General features: G+C 42.0%; 1 pseudogene; it reads right to left on the reverse strand.

Annotated features, from left to right (window-relative positions):
* LOC149206580 (cryptochrome-1-like) overlaps window positions 1–14,178 on the reverse strand; it is a 164,896-nt pseudogene extending 150,718 nt beyond the window's left edge.
* Window positions 14,179–25,079: the final 10,901 nt, after the last annotated feature.

Raw genomic sequence — 25,079 nt, forward strand, 5'->3', positions numbered from 1 at the left:
TTACAAATTTTTGATAGCATCTAATATAATGCCTAAATTTGTTCAATGAATGCACGACAATGAGGAGTTCCTTTTTGGTCACTATGTAATTTAGTTCAACCTTTGATATATACTTACTGATAAAGTAGATATCTTAAGGAAATTGTTCATCTATCTAACCTAGGGATGTTCCTATGGTTTTGTGTGAGGCATCAACATCAATATGAAAACAGAGGGCCCAATTTGGGCCTCAGAGAATTGGTGCAATGGTTAACTTGTTCTTTAGGGTGTCTAAGGCCTCTTGACAACTTTTTGACCATAAAAAATCAGAGTCCTTGGCCAAAAACCAAATAAAGGAGAGGCCAACTTGATGAAGTCCTTTATGAACCTTCGGTAGTATCTAGCTAAGCCTAGGAAACTTCTGATATCTCTCTACTTTTGAGGAGGCGGGACCCTTTAGATTATAGATATTTTGTTTGGGTCCACCCGCAGTCCTTGATGATATATTGAATGACTTAGCATGGTCCTTGATCCGGATTTAAACATGAACGCAACAAATTATAGAGATAACCATAAATACAGAGATGAGATAACCATAAATACTGAGATGCAGCGGAAATAATACTTCATTTCAGTACTGTAAAATACTGAAATGTGTTTACAAACAGAAATGGAAATAAATCAGCTAGGGCAATGGTAGCTTATCTCTGAGAAGAGATGTGGTGGCTACATGCCTCTGAACTGTTCTCAAAACTGTGTTACAATGAGGCTCGAAGGCCTATTTATTGTTGAGAAACAATGGAAAACCTTTCACATTCCGAAACCTAACCCTAGAAGATGAAACGCCAAATTGTGGGCCCCATTTGGGTAAATTGGTACATCAATTTCCCGGGGTCGTAACTTTGGCATACGATCTCTGTTTGACGCGTACAATAGCTCGTTAGAAAGATCTATCTGAGCATTACCACTTTGGGAGGCAATATCAGTCCATGGACCCATGTTGCCCCAGATTTCCCAAAAAAACGTCGTTTAGGGCCTCAAAACGGCTCCGGAAGTTCAGTGCCCGAAAAACTGCTAAAAATAGTAAACTATGCCACAACTTAGGAAACTAAAAAAGCTGAAAGAGACATTTGTGGGGGTCCAAATGGGATAGGTGGGTGGCCACCAAAATCCACCTGGATCATTTCTCCCCCCTTAGGAAGAAATGGTCCCCATTGCGTTGAGTTCCTCCATCTGTTGAACCTGGTCCCTGGTGAGCTGTTCTGCAATCTCTGATGTGTTCAGAAATGGTGGGAAGCATGGTAGATGATGGTCCACAATGAACGCTCGGTGCAAGCGAAGGAATGGAGGAATGCTGTGCTTCAAAGCATTGTTGCCCATAGCCTTGGTACTGGTCTAAGGACCATGTCGGAGTTGCCTGAGTTTCTGATGGGTTCTGATAAGGCGTTCTCTCTGCAGATGTAACCAAACTTTGTCGCCCACCTAAAACTTATGTGGTACCCATGTGGGTGAGGATAAGTTGTTCCTGTGTTCTATCATGACCGAATCCCTTTGCTGCTGCTGTGTGGAGGAACCCTTTGCGGGGGTCATGGATGTAGCAATGATCTTCCCCTTACTTTGGGAGTGAGCCAGACAGATGAATTTCCTGGTCTAGGAGATGAGCTTGCTGCCTTTCTTAGCGGTGATCAATGATGTGGCGGTAGGTGGGGCTACCTCTGGTATCCTGTATAATGAATTATTCAAAGAAATAATGACAACACGAGGCCTAGACTCATACATAGCATGTCGCCTCCACAAGTATGGTTGGCCTAGTAATACATCACAAACATCCAGAGGTGTAACATCACACAATACCTCGTCTATGAATGGCTTGATGTTGTAGGGAAGGTGGCACTACTGGCGAAATTTCAGATCTCGTCCTTTGTGAAGCCACCCGATACTGTACGGCTGTGGGTGCGGTGTAGTCGGTAGGCCCAACCGCTTCACGACCTCTGCTAAAATGAGGTTCTTTTGGCTACCACTGTCGACAATGAATTGCAGCGGCGAACCCTTCACCCACATCTATGAGTGGAAAAGATGCTCCCCCTCTTCTAGATCTGCAGGTTCATTCTTCTAGATCTTGGCAGTGGCAACAGTGGCGCTGGGATCCGCATCAATGATCTACTTCCCTTTGCCATTTCCCTTGTCAGGTTCTGGCTCAGGGTCAGAACATGCATCTGATTCGGAAGCCTTCAACTCGGCCACCAGCGACTGCTTGGTCCGACACTCACTTTTGTTATGAGTGGGACTCTTGTGGAACTCACACCACTTTCCTGTGTCCTTCTTTGGCTTCGTGGTGTTGTTCTTTTCTTGCGGCTCCGACGGGTTATCTTGGGTCACCCCGCCTTGGCTTTGTCCTTTGGGCTTCAGATTTGCAGATCCAAAGTCTCACTTCTTCTGTTTGAACTTTTGCTCGATTTTGACAGCGTATCGGTATGCTGTGCCAAGTGAGGAGATGTTCAAGAACCCCATCTCTTCCTGGATGTATCTGTGTAGGCAGCCGCGGTATTTGAGTACCAGATGTAGCTCAGAATCTTTGATACCCAACTGTGTGTGAAGGGTATGAAAATTTTTTGTGAACCCCGACACATCTTGGTCTCGTCCCTGCCGCAGTGTGGTCCATTTGATGTATTTGTCCTCATAGCTTCCGACAGGGTAGTACTGCTCCTTGATGGCATCCTGGAAGTCATTCCAAGTGGGTGCAGCTGAAAATAGTGAACCTGTACTTTCATCCTTCTGCTCGTAGTAGGTTTCCCACCAGTCCTTGAAGTGGGGGGCTACTTTGAGAAGAGCGAAGAGAATCTTTTCCCGACTTGAAAATTTATGAACAGAAAAATACCCATCTAGCAGATTTAACCATTTATCTATGGCATCTGCGTCTATTTGACCCTCGAAGATGGGGATTTCAAAATTAACTTGTACCTTAAACAGTGTGGCGTTTCCAGAGTAGCTGTTGGAAACCGATGCGTCGCCTCTGGGTAGCCGCTGAAGGATCTGCGCAAAGCTATCCATCATCGCATTCCTTTGCCACTCGAGCGCTTCTTTGAGCAAGATTTTGATAGGATCTCCTGCCCCCTCATCTTTCTTCTCATCCGCCATGGGAGGCCATCGAGATTTGCGAGGCTGGTCTTGCAAAGGTTCGACTAGTTCAAGCCCTAACCCCTTATATCCCAACCTCGTTGGGGACATGCAAAGAAAAACAAAGAAAAAGCAGACCGCTTTGATAGCACTGATCCAGATTTAAACAACAATGCAAAATATTACAGAGAAAACCATAAATACAAAGATGAGATAACCATAAATACTAAGATGCAGTGGAAATAATACTTCATTTCATCAATGTAAAATACTGAAATGTGTTTACAAACAGAAATGGAAATAAATCAGCTAGGGCGATGGTAGCTTATCTCTGAGAAGAGATGTGGAGGCTACATGCCTCTGAACTGTTCTCAAAAATGTGTTACAATGAGGCTCGAAGGCCTATTTATTGTTGAGAAACAATGGAAAACCTTTCACATTCCGAAACCTAACCCTAGAAGATGAAATGCCAAATTGTGGGCCCCGTTTGGGTAAATTGGTACATCAATTTCCCGGGGTCGTAACTTTGGCATACAATTTCCGTTTGACGCGTACAATAGCTCGTTAGAAAGATCTATCCAAGCACTACCACTTTGGGAGGCAACATCGGTCCATGGACCCATGTTGCCCCAGATTTCCCAAAAAACATTGTTTAGGGCCTCAAAACAGCTCTGGAAGTTCAGGACCCGAAAAACTGCTAAAAATAGTAAACTGTGCTACAATTTAGGAAACTGAAAACGCTGAAAGAGACAGTTGTGGGGGTCCAAATGGGATAGGTGGGTGGCCACCAACATCCACCTGGATCAATCCTTGTAGTCATCAAGAATTCACATTTTTCGGGACTGAGAGATAGGTTCATTTCAATGCATTTGTGTGGTACTTTGCCTAGGTTGGATAGGGCTTCTTGAAAATCATAGCCATAAGGTGTAAAATCATCCATATAAATTTCTACCACATCATGGACTAACTCGGCAAAAATACTCAGGACTGCTCTCTGGAAAGTGGCAGGAGCATTGCATAGGCCAAAAGGAAGGACCCTATAGGCAAAATTACCCCAAGGAGAAGTGAAGGTGGTTCTATATTTGTCTTCTGGGATGATCTGGATTTGGTTGTACCCGCTGAATCCATCTAGGAAAGAGAAAAACTTTTTCCTTGCCAAGCCATCTAGCACTTGGTCAATATAGGGTAGAGGAAAATGCTCCTTTGTGGCTTTGTTCAACTCCCTATAATCGACACAAATCCTCCACTTACCATTTTTATTTGGAACTAACACCAAAGGAGAGACCCACTCACTGTCGGAGATAGGGTAAATGGATCTTACATCTAGCAGTTTTTGCAGTTCTTCTTTGACTATATCTTTAAGAGCTAGATCCATCCTCCTTTGGGGCTGTCAGACTGGCTTGCAACCTTCTTTGATGTATATGTGGTGAGTACATAGTGAGGGGTGTACTCCCTTCATTTCTTTGTAACTCCAAGCGAAGGCATCTAGATGTCCCTTTACCATCTTGCATAACTTCTCTTTTGGAGAGAAGAAAGAGATGGATTGATTTTCAAGGTTCTCTTAGGGCCGAATTCTATGGTTTTGACACAAAGGGGTTGGAATCGGCCAAGAATAGGTCAATTGGATGATTTTTCTGGGTTTCCTTTACTACATCTTCTAAGGGAAATGTACTGGGAGTTGGACTTTGGAGTAGGTGTTCAATCAAATCATCTTCATCATGTTGTCCTCCTCCCATGGTTGTTTCTAAAGTATAAAGTTGGGTGGAATAAACTTCATCTTCTTCCTCCTCCTCCAACCATAAAGGTAAATCATGCTCTAGAGATGGTTGAGCAGGAGGGTATAGGACTAACTGCTTGGACATATGCCCATTCTTGATGGTCATATTCCCAGCTTTGCAGCTAATGTAAGCATCAGCAGTGGCCAACCAGGGTCTCCCAAGGATGAGAGTGTAACCAGTAAGCTTATCCCTAGGCTGGAGAACTAGGAAATTTGAAGGGTACTCCCAAGAGTCAATGGAGACCATCACATCCTCCACAATCCCCTCAGGGGTCACTGTGGAGTGGTCTACAAGTTTCAGAACTATTATGGTCTGCCTCAATGAATCTTGGAGGTTGAGCTTGAGCATGGTGTCCTTGTTCATCATGTTAATGGAAGCCCTAAGATTGATCAAAGTGTGTTGGACAATGGTGCCATTACTGTGCACATCTACTACAGGGCTTCTAGGGTCAAAATAATTTGGAAAGATTACCTCCCCCAACATTAAGTCAAACAACTTTCCAATGACATTAATGGTAGGGGCATCTCTTCTTTGCCTCCCTTGATGCTTGAAGCACTTCTCCTTAATCAACTTATTGTAAATAGGAACATATTTTATTGCTTGGAGAAGTGGAATATTTACACATAGATTTTTCAATTCTCCCAGAAGTTCAGTCTCTTCTAGGGTAGGCTGGAGTGGTTGGGTTAATCTCTCAAGAAAGGGTGGATTCACTTTAAGAATGTTTTCCTCTCTTTCTTCCTCAACCTCCCTAGGTGGAGGTGGAGGTTGGTTATTTGGGAGAACTCTCCTAGATCTCAGGTTAATCTCCTAGATTTCCACAACATAAGCTGGATATGATGTCTCTCCACTGTATACTTGTTGAGCCTGTCTATTGTTCGGGTTCGGATTTGGCTGGGCAGGCATCTAGGGTTGCTTGGGTGGAGCAGAGTGTAACAGTTGGGCTAGGAAGGTGGTGGAGGCAATAAAGTTGGAACATTGTTGTATTGGGGCCTCCACTCCTCGGGCAGTGCAGTCCACTAAGGTTGTCGTGGAGCATATGGTTGAAATCACTGGCTGGCTGGCTGGGAGTGATATTGAGATGCAAAGGACCAAAGAGGAGGTGCAGACCAGGAAGGATGAGCAGGGGGTCCCCAAGAAGGTATGACTGTGGTCTGGTTGGGGTTGTAATATGCATGGGATGACCCTTGCATGCCTTGCTGGTATGGTCTAGGCCCATGAGGTCTCCTTTTGTTTATGTAGAAGAGTTGCTCAATGACCCCTTAAGCTCCTTGATATATAGCTTTGAGTCCAGGAAAAGAAGGGCACTTGTTTGTGAAGTGGTTTTCTTCACAGACCGAGCAAATTTCAATAGAATTCAATGGACATTCATTCCTAGGATGCCTCCTAGTGCATCTAAGACAGAAAATGGCCAAGGCTTTCTCTGCTTCCTCTTGCTTTCTCTTAATGTGCATAGTGTCCATTTGCAAGGCAAGGGTTTGTGGCATCTCACTCTTGAAATCTTCCAGCATGTTTCCAATTTCACCCTGGATGGATGAGTTGGAAGAGGATGAACTGACCATAGGTTGACTACCCCTACCATTTTTCCTAGCTTCACTAGAATGGTTTCTAAAGACACTCTTGATATACTCATGGGGTAATTAGTAGGTATCCCCTCCTGCTAACAAGTGTAGGGTATCAAGAAGATCTTCCTTTACTCCCCTAAGAAGGACCAACTTTAGTGACTTAGGGTCATGTGTGCATCTGGCCCTTTTGTAACTAAGATGGAATATTTCTTTGTAATCCTCTAGGGATTCATCATTGCCTATGGTTATCCTAGAAATTTCCTCTTTACTATCATTTGACTGATAGTAGACTCGATACTTGCTGTTAAAGGCTTGTTCCATTTGAGCCCAAGTTGTGATGTTATCCCTAGGTAAACCCATGAACCAGCACAATTCTGCATCCTTGAGGGTAGATGGAAATAGTTTTAGCTTCTGCTCATCATCTGTATAGTCATAGGTTCGGCATATAAGAACAAACTCAAATAGGAAAGTGTCGAGGTCTTCTGTGGTCAAGCCATGGAAATGAGGTAGGGTAGAGGGGCTTATATTTTTCATCTTAGTGTCCCCATTAGTTTCCCTGATGGGGAAGGCACCCTCAACTCTCTCTCTATTCCCTCTGTCATTTCTGTTTTCAGCCATTGGTTCAGTAGGAATGGGTTCTTTTTCTTCTTATTTCCCTGTAGGTTCTTCAAATATGTTAGGTTGCTCACCTAAGGGTTCCTCCAGTTCATAGCCACCGAATAAGAGGAAAGGTTGGTTGTTTGATGCAGTGGGAGTATTTGGCAAAAATTTCCCTAAGTTATCCCTATTCCTACGAGGCATGAAAGGAAATGTTTTTGGGTTGGTTTTTATGTTTTTTTCAAAATTGGAAAGTACTTTGTAGAATTGAAATTGTTGATTAAATGAAAACTACTGACTGAATGAAAAACTAATTGCTGAATTGAAATCTTGCTTGCAAAATGGAAAGGAAAGCGGAAAATGTAGAATGAAAAAGGAAGAAACTAAATTACTTTTGTAGAAATAAACTAATGGTAGAATATTACAAATAAGAAATAGAAGAAAAGAAGAAGTAATCACATAGTACTCAGACACCTCTCTGGAAACAGAGCCAAAGATTGATGAGCACTAGTATTACAGCAAGAATGTTGCAACTCCTAGGCTACCAGCTTTACTTTGTCAACCCGGGGTTCGTACAAACTTGGAGGTGATAGTGTTATATACACAAGTAAAAGTGATGGTTCTACCTTTTGTCAGGGTTCAGCTGGCGAGAGACCACTGGGGTTCTCAACCCAGAATTCTACGGAGTCAAAAGAAGCTTGGTTTCTTGATGGAAGGAAGGGAGATCTTCTCTAAGGAAGAGCTACTCTACTGCAATAATGGAAAACACCAAAATTCAATGCTAAAGCACACTATTTCCTAATTAACTGCCAGGAAACTATGCTTTGCAATAATGGTAAATTAACATGAAACAAACACTAATATCTAAGCATGGAAGTAACAAGCATTAAACATCACTAATGTGCAAGCAAAGGGACTGAAATAAATATTCTTTTGTCTTTTCTTGCAAAATCAAGTATGCAAACTAATTTATTTTGGTGATGTGGCAGGTCAATTAAGGATGTTGGAGGATGGCTAGAAGGGTTAGGAGAAGGTTGGATGGTTTGGGAGACCTTTGGGAGGCTTTTGGTGACTTCCTAGAAGTTTTCCCTCAAATCAAATTCAAAACGGGCCATTTCAGGAAAACCTACAGGATGTACTAGAAACTTACAGGATTCCCTGTAAACCTACAGGATACAATGAAGAGCAAAATGGAAGGTGTTGGAGGTGATGGAAGGCTTATGGAAGGTGGTAGATGGGTGGAATGAAGTGAGGAAAGGTCTAGGATCACTCATAAGTCAATAAGAAAGATAGAGGATGGTTGGCTTCGCTCAATGTGCTTGAAAGAATTTCTATGTAAAATGATGAAAACTAGTGAAGGCAATGGTGAAAACAATGAATGACTATGCTGGATGGAGTGGAAGGTGGTTGTTGGGTATGAAGTATTTTTCTTCTCTTAAAGCACCTGCTCTACATAAGACATGTATAATTCCCAAAAATATATGTAAACAAGAAGCATTCTCATAAGCCAGAAAAACAGAATTAATGAACTAACTGCCTACATGATGCATGATGAAAGTTGTTGAAAGGAATGAAAGCATGGATGAGATCTACTGCAATAGTGAAGATAGAAGAGATGGAAATGAAATCCTACTTTGCAAAACTAATCAAATGCTAACTTAAATACAGTAAACTCTAAATCTTATGCAAGAAATAGAAATTTGTGTTTTTGGGGCTACATAAGTGTCCCTCCTCAAATCATGATCCGAAAGGGAGGAAATGAGGCCAAGACACCCACTTACAACCTTGTGGTACTCTTTTTATCCCTACTAACCTACTACTGAAGTAAGGCACAAATCAAAGCAAACTAATAAACAACCAATCCAATCTACACTACTTGCAATGAAAACACATCTAAAGGAAAATTAACAATGAAGCTATGAGAATAATCTAAACATACAGATACAAGAAAGAGGAGCCTTGGCTGCTAGGGTTGGGCCCTAACCCAAGAGCGTCAGCCCTCTGAGTTAACTCAGTGTTGGCTCAAAACAAAACTGATTCTTATTACCAAAATAGAACATTACATCAATAAAAATTCGAATCCTAATGAGGCTCTAAGCTTATCTACTTATAAAACTGAATTCCCCAACGAATTCCTTAAAATTAGGGAGGCTTGGATACCAAACTCAAGATCAAATAGCTCTTTATCTCTGACCTTGTTGGCCGCCTTCTAATCCTCATGGCTTGGCTTCTTGCACTCCAAGCTGGTGTGACGAATAGAAGAATATTTGAATGGGGGAGAAGTAAATGAGGAGGATTTACCTCCTACAATCCCTCTCCCTTGTCCCATTTGAGTTTTAACCTTAGTATTTGCAAAATTTTCATGATTTTCTCCTTCAATCCTGCATTCAATGCATATTATTCCACTAGGCATAATATCCAACTCTAAATCATCTCATAAACAAAATATAATAAAAAACATGTAAAAAGTTGTGAGAAAAGTTGGTTTTACTAAGCTAGGAGGTGAATTAAGGCCCATATAATTACCCAGTGATGAGGCTCATCAATTATGCTCCAACCTATAAATTAAACCTTCCATTTCCAAAACGTTTAGTCTATGAGGATGTTATCTTAAGGATTCTAAGAGGGACATACATATATATAAGCACAACTAATATTGTATGACCAAATTTTCAACACTTGGAACTACGAATTGTAAACCATAGTATCCTTTGCCACCTGACCACATGTGACTCTTTACACCAGTGTGTGTCTTAACACCTGAGATTATGTCTATGAGATCGACAGGTGAATATCACTTAGGGTTAGATCTAATTTTCTTACGATAATTTTTCTGTCTCATTTGAATTCATTTGGTATTTCCACTCCACCTGCTCTAACATGCTTTATTTTTGATAAGTTCGTTTTTATTTATAAAAAGGGTATGAAAAAAATAAAGAATAAAAATGAAAATATGAAAAAATAGAAAGAAAAAGAAAGTTGACATAAAACCCCATCAAAAGAAAATCAAAATTTCTATAACTGTGTATCTTTAAATGCCACTTCATAGAAATACACTGCATTGTAAAAAATCAAGGTTTTGTGTGCAACTTGCTTAAATGCCACAACCTTTTCTTATGATTTGAATCATATAGTTTAATCTTGATAAAATCATTTAAATTTATGTCTTAGATTAGAGAATACATTTGCCAAACTATTTAATCTTGGTAGAACATTATTATATAATTTAGAATAGAATAAATATGGCTTAATGTGCTCAAAAATTGGCCAAAGATGTATTATATTACGATTACAAGTAAATTAGGAAAAATAATGGCTACTAGTCCAAATGCACCAAAAAGTTAGAATAATATTAGATTAGGATTTAATTACCTTTAATCGGTGATTAATTTTTCTGCAAATAAACATTGTAAGGCTTTTAGTCAAAGTCAGAAAAGGATAAAATTGTTTTGTTGTGAAGCACTAAAGGTCAAACACAATCGAATGACTATCCACTTCCTCACCCAGATCAACGGCAGGGAAGCAATTTCCCACCCCCTCCCTACGTTATGTGATAATGACAGGGGGGTCCCAAAAGAAGTTTTATTAGCACAAGCCACTCATTATGTGCCACCTCCTCCAAACCTAGCACCCCCCCACTCATTACCACTTACAATCACCCTCTCTCCGAAATCCTCTTATCCTTCTCGTGCCTTCTGTTTGCGCACCAATAGTAAACTCCCTTCCCACACCATCCATTCCCAATCATTACTTGCTGCGTGTCCTATTCGTTCCTACCTATCCATTATCCATTTTCACCTTCCATTATTGTTCTATCTTCTGCCATTAATGAACATTTTTTTCGTTCAGCAACAGGCTTCCCGTAACAGTAAACTTATCTCAGTTATAAATAATTCCCTCGCCCCATTATGCCATTTTCCCTAAAATTATCTTTAATTTCGATTTATTATTTGTTAAGTTCATATCTCCTTTTTTTATTCTATGCCACTACAAAACTTACCAACATAACACATCACCTTGAGGTATTTGTCTCTCTATTTTCTATTATCCGTTCATTGCAATTTTGTAAATTATGGCTCCTAAGAGAAAAGATAAACCATTTGCTAGATCATCTTAATCATAAGAAAACCCAAAAGCCTATGATTCCTTAGACCTTGATCACATTCCATTGGCTGACAAGTTCTTCAAAATCATAGATAGACAGTGTGAATTCGACATGTTGGAATTACATATTTTGCTAAAACAGACCTATATTGACTGTGAAGATGAAATCAATCTGTGGGAATCCCTTTTTTCACTGTATATGCTTCCTTGAACCCATTCTTTTCCTGATCTAGTCATGTGGTTCCAAGCTAAGTATAACCCTTTACAGAGAACTATGGTAGCTCAGAATGGAAACGTTATGATATATATCACTCAAGAAATTATCAATGAGATGCTTCTAATCCCTGAAAAGAGTTCCATTAGATTTTTCTGCATTGTTGTTTTATTGGACCTATATCATAAGATCACTTTCACTCAAAAAGATCAGATCTTTGAGATGTCTCTCCCGGAAGATGCTGAACTTCCTAAAAAGAATCCTCCCTATCGAGCATCCATGTTCTGTGAGAGGGCTAAACAAGTAATTTCCCTAGTTTCTTGCTTGTTAGGCTACCAAATAGATCAATTGGTAGATTAATCTATCCTAGGTTATCTATACATTTTCTCTAAAGAAAACAAACCTACCTTCATGTATAATTACAGTCAATATTTGGCTGAGACTATGCATGACCAACTGATGAAATTCACTACTAAAGGAGTGTTTAAATATTCCTTTGCAGTAGTACATATGATTATTTTCAATAGGGAGACAACTTACCTATTGTTCTACACAAGCAGGATGATCAAAAAGTGAATCAGGCAATCACATAGTGGACCTCATTGATCAGAAGGAAGTAAACTGAGTTCAAATTTTAAGACTTCATTAACTATTTCATCACCCAGTTGGACAACTTCTTAGCAGATAGAGTGAGCCTAGGACTAGTCCAAAAATCAAAAGGATCCTGCACCTTAGCGATCAAGCTAGAACAAGAGTCTGGAATCTTTACTAGAATTTTACAAAGATTAGAGTATATGGTTGTGAATTGGCTCCATATAAATTCCCCAAATATGTTCGAATGAGAATTATCTCTCTGGAACATATTATGCAAATGATTAATATGGATGAACTTCATTTCATTTTAGGGAAGAGGAAATATTACTTTAAGATCAAGTTACATGTGGGATCATTCATTTGTAATATGAGTTCAATAGGTATTGAAGCAGATGCAATCCTTAAACTGATGGGTTTTCAACCAAGTTTCACTTGGTCTTATGACCCATTCACTATTGTTTCCAAATTAAGGTTGGAACTCAAAAGCACACCTTACAATCATACACCAAGACTAGAGATTGAGAAGTACAAGAATCAAGAATAGTGGGAGGAGAATATAATTCAAGAAGCAAAAGAACATATTTTACCTCCTTCTACTCTCCAAACTCCTACTTCTCAAACTAATCAGGACAACAGGCCCAGAGAAGTATCTTCATCATTAGCCATAGTTGGAAAGGAATTAATTCATTATCATAATAAATCACGGACTAACTCCAAAGTCACTACTACTACTCATGGTAAGAAGGGCCCTATAATCATCCATTCAGATGATTTGCAGGTTTCTACAGGGACATAAGAAGTTGCAATCACTACTCCATCTTCCTCTTTAGTTTCACATAATTTATTGGAGATCACTCAGTTTCTAGGATAAAGTGAGCATAAGGAGTCAAACATATTCACTAATTTAATTCAAATTAAGTAGAAGAATGAATCTTTAAAGGAAAATGTATATGCTCAGTTTTGGAAACACAGATCTACTTCAAAGCATAGGTTATTAACAACTTTCAACAATGAGAAAGGCAGGATGCAAATGGAATTTCGACAAGCACAAGTGCCTTTTTCCAAAGACTTTGTCAGATTATAAGAAGATTTTATTTTAATTTGATGCCAACTAGATACATCCAATCGATAAGATGCATATGCATAGGTAGTCTGGTGAGATGTTTTTCTCTACCATGACCAACAATGCTATGGAATTATCAAATTTCAAAACAACTCTTTCAAATGTAGAGCCACAATTGAAGATAGAAAAGATATCCTCTTTAGCAAAGGATAAGAGGGTCAAAACATTAGAAGACTTGGTGATTAAAATTGGGTATGAACCATAATTCTATGTGGAGTGATCTGAGCAGGAAGCGGAGCTTTGCAACTCAAACCCTCATGGCGGCAAGGCCGTGAAAACCTAAGGAAGTCGTGAAGGAAGTGTGGAAAACCGACACAGACTAGTCCAGCAATAACTGATAGCGTCCAAAGCAATAAAGGCATGACAGAGAATGTCAGGAGGGGAGAGATCCCCTCCTACCGAGACAGAGCGATAGGAGACGGACAGAGTAGCCAGGAGTTAGAGGAACAGAAGAACATGGGCCCGGTGCTAGGAGCGGCCTGGCAATCAGGCCGCCGAGGAAAGTGCCTGCCATGTACAACAGAGAAACCCAGATATGTGATCACAGCAAAAAAGATGGAAAAGTACCGAAGTTACATGAGGGACCATGCCCTCATCTGCAAGTTTGTCGGAGTCTAGCCATCGGAAAGAGACCTCACCAAGTGGATACAGCAGAAATGGCAGCCTCAAGGCCACATCGAGCTCAAGCTGGGAGCAAAAGGCTTCTTTACGGTAATCTTCTTTAACCTGAAAGATAGACAAAAGGTATTTGATAATGGCCCGTATTTTTATAATAAAGTTGGTCTGTTCATGCGCTTCTGGGAAGACTGTTATAACCCTAACAAAGAAACCTTTCTGGCTGCTCCTGTCTGGGTCCGCTTATTTGGGCTCCCCATAGACTTCTGGGACCCGGATATCCTGGAAGGAATAGGAAGCTCAATAGGAAGCTTCGTGAAAATAGCAAAAACTACAAAGAAAGGTAGATACACCTCGTATGCCAGGATCTGTGTCTACATGAACCTAGCAAACCCCATTCCTAACACTATAGAGCTTGAATACCATGAATAAATTTGGCAGCAGAACATAGACTATGAACACATCCCGTTTAGGTGTCGTAGGTGCCATACCCATGGCCACCTAGCAAAGGAATGCCCAATAACCATGGAGGAGGAAGAAAACAGAGGGCCCAAAAGAAAAAGAGAGAGCCGGACTAGGAGGAATTCCAAGACGTGAGAAACAAAAGGAAAGCCAACAAGGACCCCCCCCAGAAAGATAGGAAAGGAAAACAACCTTATACAATGAAACCAAACAGTTTAGCTATACTACAGGTAGAGGAGGATGAGGAAGATCGGGTCATGGAAAATCAGGAGGATAAAGGCTCAGACTGCAGTGAAAATAGCGAAAGGAACCCAGCTAAAAGAAAAGCTCCGAGTGAGATACCAGAACATGATAAGGAATCAGACGAACAAACTGTTCAGATGGAGACAAACGAGGAGTCTAGTAGGGAGGACCTAAGCCAGGAAGAGGAAGTGTTGGAAAACTTGCTGCATGAATGGAATAACCTGGACGAGAGGTTTATTCCCAAAGAACAAAAGAAGCTATATACTGAAACCTTCCAACAATACAAAACCAAACTGGAAAAAGGCAAAGCCTCAACAGAAGAAAACCAAGAGACTCAAAAGGAAAATAGACTAGATCAGAATGGACAAAATAAAGGGGGGAAAAAAGAGGAAGAAGAAACATTAAGGACTCCATACAACTCATGGGTGAAACATTAGTCAATAATGGAAAAGCAGTCCCGCTATCAGCAGTGTTCCAAACCCTCTTCCAAGTTAACCAATGATTTTGACATCATGGAATATCAAGGGCTTAAATAGCAAAGGAAAACAGAGACATCTGGCAGCACGACTCAAAAAAGACAAACCTCAAATTATGCTTCTCCAAGAAACCAAAATCCCAGGCCAGAAAATGGATGAAATCCTCAGTAAAATAAAACCAAGATATGAACATGTCACTATAGATCCCAAAGGAAGTGCAGGAGGGATAACTATTCTCTAGAACCCAGCTAAAGTCCTCGCCGACTGGTGGATAGGAATGTCAAGAATCCTCACTAGGAGATTCAGGCTAATAGGACAAAGTGAGTGGGTGGTAATCTCGGCGGTATATGGTCCCCACACCAAAGCAGATAGAGACCTGTTCCTCAATTAGCTAACTAAGCTTCGAAGTTTGCACCAGGAGCAAAGATGGATCCTGGTAGGTGACTTCAACTTAATCACTTCTCGAGAAGAGAAAAAAGGTGGAATAAGCAGGGAGGACCCAGAAATTGAAAGATTCAGAGAAGTGCAGACAAAATTAAGAGTGGTTGACATCCCAACCATAAACGGGAAATTCACATGGAATAACAGAAGAGGCGGGTCCAAACAGATTGCTTCAAGACTGGACAGATTCCTCATCTCAGAGCACATAATTGGGCTGGATATCTTCTACGAAGCCTCCATCCTACACACAACAGGGTCGGACCACTGGCCAATCAAGCTGGAAATAGCCTTAAATAATTAGAACAAAAAGAGACCCTTCCAGTTCGAGTCCTTTTAGCTCAGAGCCCCTGACTTCCTAGACAAAGTAAGAGGCTGGTGGCAGGACAACAAAAGTGGAAAGGAGGGCCGCAGCAAAATGCACTCTTTTCAGCTAAGGCTCAAAGAAATAAAAAGCAAAATCAAAAAGTGGAACAAGGAAGAATTTGGCAATATCCAACAGGAGCAGGGCAAACTCCAATCCAAAATGGAAAGAATCCAGCAGCAAATCATCTTGGAAGGAAGAAGTCAGGATCTGGCAGAGGAGGAAGGTAGATTCACCACCCAATTAGAGGAAAGGCGAAAACAAGAGGAAATCCTGTGGAAGCAGAAATCCCGAATCCAATGGCTCAAAGAAGGAGACAAAAACTCCTTCCACAAAGCCATGATAAACCATCGCCAACACAACAGAATCTTCTCCTTGAAAGACAAGGAAGGAAACAGAGTGACTCAGCAGGATGAAATAGAACATCTTTTGGTGGAGCACTTTAAAGGTATTATCTCCGAATCGAATATAAACAGAGCCAAGGACATAGACAAAATCGACCACCATATTTCTAAGAAAGTCACTAGAGATCAAAGCTTGGCCCTTCTCCAGGTAATAACCAAGGAAGAACTGGAAGAAACAATAAACAAAATGGCAAAAAATAAGGCCCGGGGGCCCGATGGCTTCACCATCGAATTTTACCAGGCGACTTGGAGCTTCATGGGAAACGATTTGCTTGATCTTGTGGAGGAATCCAGATGCTCCAAGAACATGCGCCAAGGTCTGAACGCCACCTTCCTCGCATTAATACCAAAATCTGGTTGCTCAGATGAACCGCAGGGTTTCAGGCCCATCTCCCTATGTAACGTTGTCTACAAAATCCTTGCAACTATCATGGTCAACAGGCTCAAGCCGATCCTGCCGGATCTCATTTCCCTAGAGCAAACTGGCTTTGTCAAAGGAAGGCAGATCACAAATGGCATAATAGTCGCCCAGGAAGTGATTCATTCCCTGAAAAGCTCCCGTGCCCCCGGCATGCTAATCAAACTGGACCTGGCCAAGGCGTTTGATCGGCTCAGCTGGAACTATTTGGCAAGTATCCTAAAAGCCTATGGATTTGATCAAAGATGGATAAAATGGATCCTATCTATGGTTAGCTCTCCTGTCATGTCAATTCTCCTAAACGACTCCCCCTCTGAAGCTTTCACTCCCTCCCGTGGGCTAAGGCAGGGAGACCCCTTGTCTCCCTTCCTCTTCATCCTAGCTGTAGAAGGCCTAGGCATATTGGTTAAGGATCAGGTCTCCAAGGAACAGATAAAAGGCCTCAGAATCTATGGAGAAGACATTCTGGTCTCCCACCAGCAATTTGTAGATGACGTGATGCTTTACGGTCAAGCCACTCTAAAAGAGGCCCAAAGAATTATCAAATCCCTATCTCAATTCAGCAAAGCCTCCGGGATGGAAATCAATAAAGATAAATCGGAAGTGTTTTTCTTTAATACCTCCTTGGCAGTCCAAATATTCCTGGCTCATACTCTATGCTTCAATAGGGGATCCTTCCCATCCAAATACCTGGGTATCATGTTACATGAGCACCAGTTCCGGTCGGCCAACTGGAATCTACTAATAAAGAAAATCCGAAATAAAATGAAGAACTGGACCCATCAATCGTTGAATGCCCCAAGTTGGATAACCTTATTGAAAGTTGTTTTGCAGGCCATGCCAAATTACCAGCTCTCGTGCCAAGCAATTCCGAAGACTGCAAGCCAAAAGCTAGTCTCCCTGTTTAAAAACCTCCTCTGGCAGGGGACCAACAAAACAAGAAAGTGGGCCCTTATCTCATGGGAGTGGCTTTGCCGACTCCCAAAAGATGGCGGTCTAGGTCTCCGCGACCCCTTTACCCTCAACCAACTTATGGGTGTGAAGCTTTGGTGGAGGTGGCTTCAGGGTGGCCCCAACCTGTGGAAGGTGCTTTGGGAAAGAAAATACGATGCGGCAGGGGAAATCGGAGAAAAAATGAGAAGAACAACAGAGACCAAAGGCTCTGCAATCTGGAACCTGGTGAGAGGCAGCAAGGACCTGATAAGGGAGTATAGTTTCTGGGAAATTCGGGCAGGGGACAAAGCCAGATTCTGGGAGGAATCCTGGTAGCAAAGAGACCGTCTCATACAAAAAGACGACCTCCATGCCATCCTTGCCTTTTCATCCCAGACTGGGGCATCAACTATCGGCAACTTCTGGAAGCCTGACGAGGCTGGATACTAGCGAAATTGGAAATTTAAAGAGGACTGGGAAGGAGCACCAGAAACCGACAGATGGAAAGACTACTATACAGAGATGGCTTCTCGGAAATAGCAAAGAAAACAGGGTCTGACACTCTCAGATGGGGCAAACGCATTCAAGGAAATTTCACAATAGCAGAAGCCTACCACCTTCATAGCAACCATAATCATCAACCGGAAACAAATCAATGGAAAAATCTTTGGGAAATTAAGCACTGGCCTAAAATCTCTTTTCTCATTAGGACCATTCTACACGGTCGGGCGCTCACCTAGGACCAGATTCTGCAGAAGGGAAGCCAAGGCCCATCCTGCTGCGCCCTCTACTGCTCCCAAGAGGAAACCATGGAAAATTTGATGAACCGCTGCTCCGTCAACTCCTCCTTGTGGGAAAATCACCGCAATTTGTTTGAGCGCCAACACAGAAACCAGCAAAACATCGTAAGCACAACTGTTAATTGGCCGAAAAAGCCTTACCTGAACCCGGTAGTTAACTGCACCTGGCTCCTCTCCGCTAGATTCCTCCTATGGAATATCTGGAAAGCTTGGAACGGGGCCATATTCAAATCAGAAACCAGAACCCCCGCAGTAATCTGGGAGCAATTCATTAGAAACATTCCGGAAACAATCCTATCGGAAGGCTGGAGGGACGAGGATTGGCAGGTCTCGACTACGGAAGAAACAATCTTGAATAAACTGAAGGTTAGACAGAGTATGGTCAGCTACGGGGGTTCTCGAAGAGAGCTGGCCAAAGCAGTTGCTGGAAGCAACCAGTACAGACACCCCCCACCAGGATTCATAAAATTAAACTTCGACGGCGCTGCAAAGCACAACCCAGGTGAGGCCGGCATTGGAGGAGTCTTTAGAGACGCAGAGGGTAACACTCTAAGAACTTTCGCAATGGACTGTGGGGAAGCTTCGAATAATGAAGCTGAGCTGCACGCCCTAAAACGGGGCCTGGAAATAGCTCTTCGGGTCAACTTCAAACGTCTCCAAATCGAGGGAGACTCGAAGCTGGCAATTGACATGGTTAGGAAGCTCCAGCAACAAATACCAGCGGAAAGGATTAGCAAAAGCTGGAGAACCGCTTGGCTGGTTGGCGAAATTGGGAAGCTCCTTCCCAAAATAGACTACCTCCTCCCGACTCACACCAGGCACGCAGGTAACAAGCCGGCAGACTAGCTTGCGAATTGGGGATGCCAGAACCAGGGCAAAGAAATCGACAGCGTGGGTCTACCTCATCTGAACCAGGAGGAGAAAACCCAACTTCAGCAACTGCTAAACGTTGATAAAGGTGGGAATGGCATGAAAGAGATGAACGGTCAGGATCAGGTGGCACACAGCGGAGGCGGAGATAATCTCCAACAGCAGGGATCAGACAGCTCACCCGTGGGAAAAGGCAGAGGCGAAAGGCAGGCACATGGTGGGCAGGTGACGGGGCATGGCAAGAATGGCTGAACAAACGGAGGGGACGCGCGAGCTGAGACATCATTAAGGAATGATCTAGAGCCAGCTCCGGAATTCGGGATAATGGACAGGGAAAGGATGACAGGTGGCACCAGGAGTAAAGAAAGGCTACGGCAAGAGCAGCCGGATGGAGGTTGGAATAATGAAGCATAAAGTGGAAAGGACAAGCCATGCCATTTCCCGAGATGGGGAAGCCAAAATGCGTGACGAAAAAATAAATGGCTAAGTGGAGGCCAGGAACTCAACCAGCCAAGTGGCGGCCCTTTCGACATGGCAACGCGTTAATAAGCCCTAGGAAACAGATGGCAGGCTCATTCAGATTGGTAAGAACGATGAAAAAGAACGGAAAGACGCCTGCTCACCTCTGCGACCAGCCCTCCGCCTCGACCTCGGCAAGAAAAGGTGGTATGTTTCCTATAGTCCTCGTCCTTCATACATGCATGCTTGTTTCTCTGTTCTCTTGGTTTGGCTGGATATGCTCTGGCCTTGTGGGCAGACTCCCGGCTGCTACGATGATAAAAGCTCCTCGGGCTCTTTCTGGTTTCTCCTTTCCCAACCCCATGAGGGGAACGCTTTGATTTACGCTAGTCCTTCGTCCTGCTCTGAGATTCAGGCTATGTGGGAGGTTTCGCTGGGCTTCGTCACGCTTCAGGAGGGTCCTTGCACCCCTAGTATTTTCTTCTCTTGGGCGTACTCCTGTGGTTGGCTCCTCTTCTGCTTTTCCCTTCTGCTGGCCAAGGCTGTCAGGTTTCACCGCCTTGCTGGTCGGGGGGTTCTCCGGGTTCCTGTGAGATGGTGGTGGGTCTTCAACCGCCGTGCCCATAATGGAATTGCTCCAAGGTTCCGGGAGTCCATTCATGCTGAGTTTGCCGTTACAAAGGAACAGACCCCGATTGTGCTCCATCTCTTCCGCACTGACCTTTGGTTTTCTGCTGTGACAGGTTGGAAAGTTTCCTCTATTCCCAAGCCCCAGACCAGAGGAAAGATGGCTCCAAGAAAGACCAGTTCTGATAAGAAGAGGGAAGCTGGCACCAGTAGTCAACCAAACAAAAGGGGCAGGAAGCCCGACCTCGACAAGCTCCTCCAACTGATTGATGGTTACATGGCCGACATTTCTCCCGAGGTCCGCTCTCTTATCCATGAATGGGAGCGTGAGCTGAGGGAAATCAGCACAAACCAAGAGATTCCCCGTGAGGACTGGGAAGTAATCATGGATCTGGGCACAACCAGAGGCAGGAACACGCTCTTCAATAGAACGTTACAATTCTATTGGATCATAAAGCATGTGGTCGGCAGAGCTATGGAGGTTAATCAGGTAGTTCGCGAAGAGGAGGATGAAGAGCACAAACATGCAGAAGAACTCCTCAAACTCCAACTGTCGGAAGAATTGGCCTCCATAAAGAACATTATCCTAAAAGAGCTAGTGGTTGTCCAAGTCCAGGTTGCCAGAAATCATCTACTGCAAAAGGACATGGAGCAAATGATGCTGGAGCTCAAATGGGCCATCGAGCAAAAGATCCCGAAGCTGGGCGCAAATGATTTTAAGCCTGCCCTGGTTAATTTGTCTGATGAAGATTAGTCGTGTGTGTGTCTTCTCTACTATATTTTGTGATGAATCTGAACTATATCTAGGCGCCGTATTATGTTAATATAGTTAATCTCGCTTTTAATAAGCAGAATAATGGTTACGATAGGAATAAGGAACTAAGAATTTTTAAATTTTTGTCAGGCTTTAAGGCCAAAAGGTGGCGGTCTAGTTACCTTCGGGCAGACCAGCCACATGAACTCTAGTTTGATGTATTTTTGATGTTTTCTGGAATGAAGAATGCCTAACCTTACAAAAAAAAAATTGGGTACGAACCCACTGATGTTAAAGCTATAGAAGACATTATTAGAAAGAAGAATGCAAACATTTCTACCTTAAGAAACTAGCTCAAACTACCTTCTACAAAGGATCCTCAAACCAAGGACATAGAAGAAAGTGAACAGCATAAAGGAAGAGATGGTCAAGCTAATCATTGAGAAAAATGTACAAATAAAGATAATGGAAGAGAAAATTGAGAAATTGCTTAAAGAAAAAAATGATCTGCTCAACTAGCCATAACTCCAATTACAACTATACCTATTACAGTGTCAAGGGCAACAACGGAATCAACATCAGCAATAACAGAATCTACATCAATAGCAAGAGATTTGAACAAGTCTTACAGGAGGTGACTCAGCATAAACAAGAGAATGAAAGGCTTCATAAGAAATTTAAGAATATGGAGACTCTGAAGATTAAAAATGACAGTATTTATGTTGAAGAGATGCATAAGACCCACGGTTTGTCTAGAAGAATAGAAGAGTTGGAAGGTGAGTCATTAATGGCTCAGATCTTTTCCCAAGCTAAGGAAAACATTTTGGCAGACATCACTTAGGCCATAAATGAAGTATGTCCCTACATACAAATCATTTTTGAGCGAGAAGAATTTATAAATAGATGTGAGATAACTATTAAAGAATTTAAAGAACTTCTTAAAGACAAACCAAGCGAAGCAAGTGACATGATCAAAGTTCTTAATTCAAAAACCAAGGCCGAGTTGGAGAATATTAAGATTATGGACAAAACAGAAACCATTCTGGAGATTAAGAAGGTTTTAAAGAAAATAACCTCATGACTTAATTGGAGATCAAGCTCCAGGCCTTGAAAACTGTTGTTCAAAGGTTTCATTTTAAATTTGACCTACTCAATTAGAGAGGACTGCAAAGATTAGTGACATCAAATGTCAGTTTGATTAGTTTGGAGGAATATTTTCATAAGCTTTATACAATAGTAACTGATAAAGATATTTTTGCAGGTATAGAGGGTCATCTTAGCGGGAAACAAATGTTATAGGATTTAGATTTTGATTTGACAATTAAGCATGAGATTAAACACATTTTTGTAAATAAGCCCACTTTTGAAAAGTACACCAAGGTTGATGAAGTTTACAAGAAATTGGTAAATATTTCTATACCAAGTCAAGACAGGTGGGATCACTTATGTGAAGCTATCGAGTGGCTTTCATCATCAACTGACAGACAGTTGGGCAACAGTTTTTGGGGACCAGATCATCAATCAATTCCTAAAAGATAGTGCCAGCATGTTAAAATTGGCAACCAGGGAAAAAATTCATGTGGGTCATCTTATTCATGGCTGATAATATTTTTATTATATTCCTCTCGTCGAGAGGTGTAGGATTGATATAAATATCATCCGATTCCGATAAGTATTCATGGAGATATGAATTTATTTTGATTATGGAATTATTATCAAGCCGACCTACAATTCATGTAGGCTCAGAAGCCCAACAGTCGCATATATTCAAACACCAATGTTGTGTATAAATATTGGAGGACTTCTCCTCATTTTCACTCTCTCTTCTCATCACATCTCTCTCTCTCTACTGCACAGAAATGAGTCTCTTCTCTACTGCGCAGAAATGGGTCTCTCTCTCACACATGTGAAGTCAGAAGCTGTTGAACTTGAAGCCACAACTGCAGAAGCAAAGATTGACTTGCGTGGCCTAGAAGATCTCCTCTTTGGAACTGTGTTGTAGGTTCATCTGAAACTCCTCTGAAAGATTCAACTTTTGGTGGTGGAATGAAGTCAATCCGACGAACATTTTGCAAGATATTGACTGCCCTAGTTTGAAGCCGGAAACTGATGAAACTGAAGCTGCAACTGCAGAAGTAAAGATTGACCTACGTGGCCTAGAAGATCTCCTCTTTGGAACTATGCTATAGGTTCATCTAAACCTCCTCTGAAAGCTACAACTTTTGGTGGTGGAATGAAGCCAATTTGACGAACAGTTTGCAAGATATCGGCTGCCCTAGTTTGAAGCCGGAAACTGCTGAAACTGAAGCTGCAACTACAGAAGTAAATATTGACCTGCATGCCCTTGAAGATCTCCTCATCTGAACTACGCTATCGGTTCATCTGAACATCCTCTGGAAACCACAACTTTTGGTGGTGGAATGAAGTCAATCTGAGGGTCGATTTGTGAGATATCATCTACGCTAGTTTGATAATGAAGACGCTAACGCTGATGCTGCTGATCTAGGGTTTGCTACTGCTGATATGAATCAGATTTATTGTACTATTTATCTCTGCTAAATTATTGAAGATAAAATAAGATTTGATTAAAGGGTTTCCCCACACATTGTGGGGTTTGTCCCTGGCCAGCTGCCACATCTTGTGTCTCTTGTCTTAGCTTGTTTTCTGTCAATCGTTTAATGTTCTATCTACACTTTACTTTATGTACATGTGATTGCTAATCTGTGGAATATAATAAGAAAAAGAAGTAAACTGTTATAAGCATAGAACATACCATAACTTAACATGGTATCAGAGCTGAGGTGAAAACAAAGTCCGAGCAAGAGCAAGAGCAATCACCAAAGAGAAGATTGACAAGGCTATCCTAAAAGAACTATGAGGTCCTCAACACTCTTTCCTACCGAAGACAAGCTTCATGAGAAAGCTGACAATCATGGATGGAAGATGTCTATCGATATAACCCTAGAAGATCTAGGAGTGCTCGACCATGTAAGAGGCAATATTGTTGAGCCTCCATCAAATGCATCTGCTGCTGCCTGGAACAAATGAAAAACCAAAGAAGTCAAAATAGAAGATCATCTGAGACTCTATCGACAAGAACTTGGTGGCCTACATCTCTGAATTGGACACCTCCAAGGAAATCTATGATAGACTAGGAAATGGCACTCACAACTCTTGGAGGATTACCATCCGAATGGTACGTGTTCAGGACTACTCTTCTGAACTATAATGTAATTCCTAGTTTTGAGGAATTAATGGCTAGATGCATTCAAGAAGAAACAATGGAAGAAGAGCAAGAAGTGCCCATGCCTAAAGGTCCTCTTGCTACCTTTTCTTCTTGTGCTAAGAAAAGAAATATTTTCAGGACTAAATCAAAAGGAAAGGCTGGACCTAAGGGTGGAAGAAAAGGACGATGTTACATATGTGATAAAGCAGGTCACTATGCAAGGGAGTGCCCTGATAGAAAGGACTCACACTGGGACGATGATCAAAATCCCTCTGATGGAAAATCAAAGGAATGACAAATTCAACAGCAAAGGTAAGGGAAGAGCTGGGGATCAAGGAAGAGGACAACCATTCAAGAAGGCTATAAAATCTTGGATATATTAAATGCACCTAACCTCAAAAAGAACCTAGTGTCCATCTCGGCAATGGAATACAAAGGCTACAAGGTAACCTTTAGCGATGGCAAGGTACGTATATGGAAAAATAATGTTAAAGATGCCTTTACTCTTGGGTTTAGTGTTGATTCATTATATCAGGTCGATGGAAGTCTGCTAGGTGTCATGTCTTATGACACATCTCTTTAGTCTGAACTTTGACATTGGAGGTTTGCCCCCCTTCATTATAAAGCTATACTCGATGTAAGACAAATGGTTACAGGGATGCTCGAATTCTGAGTAGAGAAAGAAGGTGTATGTCCAGGATGTGCCGAAGGAAAGCTCAAAAGGGGACCATTCCCCTCCAGCCAAAGCAAGACCTCCGATATATTACAGTTGGTTCACTCAGGCATATCTGAGGCTAGCATTAAGAGGGAGACTACTACACCACGTACTCCTAAGCAGAATGGTGTGGCGGGAAGGAAGAACCACACAATTGTGGAAGCTGTCCGAGCCATGCTACATGATCAAAGACTTCCAAAGTTTCTA

Source organism: Pinus tabuliformis, chromosome 1_2, assembly GCF_031772625.1.
Source record: "Pinus tabuliformis cultivar Carrire ecotype Pingquan chromosome 1_2, CPIR1, whole genome shotgun sequence".
Lineage (NCBI taxonomy): Eukaryota > Viridiplantae > Streptophyta > Pinopsida > Pinales > Pinaceae > Pinus > Pinus tabuliformis.